Source organism: Euprymna scolopes, chromosome 15, assembly GCF_053919585.1.
Source record: "Euprymna scolopes isolate OS-2025 chromosome 15, ASM5391958v1, whole genome shotgun sequence".
Lineage (NCBI taxonomy): Eukaryota > Metazoa > Mollusca > Cephalopoda > Sepiida > Sepiolidae > Euprymna > Euprymna scolopes.
This window is the reverse complement of record NC_136496.1, coordinates 25,112,651-25,113,660: the sequence shown is the minus strand read 5'-3', so window position 1 is coordinate 25,113,660 and position 1,010 is coordinate 25,112,651.

Here is a 1,010-nt window from a genome sequence, read left to right as displayed (position 1 = left end):
AGATATGACTATATTTGCATATATTACATGAGGTAAAATAAAAATTAACATTTGCTCTCTTTGATTGAACACGATCAAGGACCGTTGTTGGAATTCAATGATTCTAATCTTTTGAATACTTTTAAAACTGGAATAGATACAAATGCACACACACATACACACGCACACACACACGTATATACATATAATTTATAATTTATTTTATATATATATATATATATATATATATATATATATATATATAAAAGACTCCACGCAAGAAAAAACAAACAGAAAATATAATTTCTTTATATTTTCTCTTCCTTCATAATAATTTGGTAAAAAGAGACAATGAAACCTTAAAAGGCTAATTCTCGAAGAATAAATGTCAGCACAATCATTTATGCACATATGTAGCCAATAATCTATGCATAAATAAATAAATCAATAAATATATTCATATATATACATATATATATGGCTCTGAAAAAGAGGGATTCATCTATCTATCTATCTATCTATTTCTCTCTCTCTTTCTCTCTATCTCTCTATCTCTCTCGCTCTCTCTCTCTCTCTCTCTCTATATATATATATATGTATAGTTTTTTATATAGTTGTGATTAAAATGGAGATGTCCCTACAAATTCATGAGCATGTTTTGGTCAGCCAGTTACAATTAACTAGATTCCTTATGAATGTGTAGTGACACATAATGGATCATGCAAAACAAATCAAAAGTATATCTTACTCTACTTAAATGTTGAGCAATCCTGCATTAATCTCGTAGAACTTAATTGTTTGCTTTACCTCTGAAAATGTTAAACTGTTTTAAAATTTCAGCGCGAGCAGACGTGTCATATGTAGCCACACTGAACAGCTGCTCTACAGCGTAACAGCTATCTGTAGATAACTGTATCCTGGACTCTTGAATGTGAGCGTTTCGTGTTCACTTAGAGAAGAGATAAAGCTGTGTGAAGAGACAAACGTTGTGTGTGAACTAGACAGCCTCTTCTTATGGGAAAGGAAGTGCA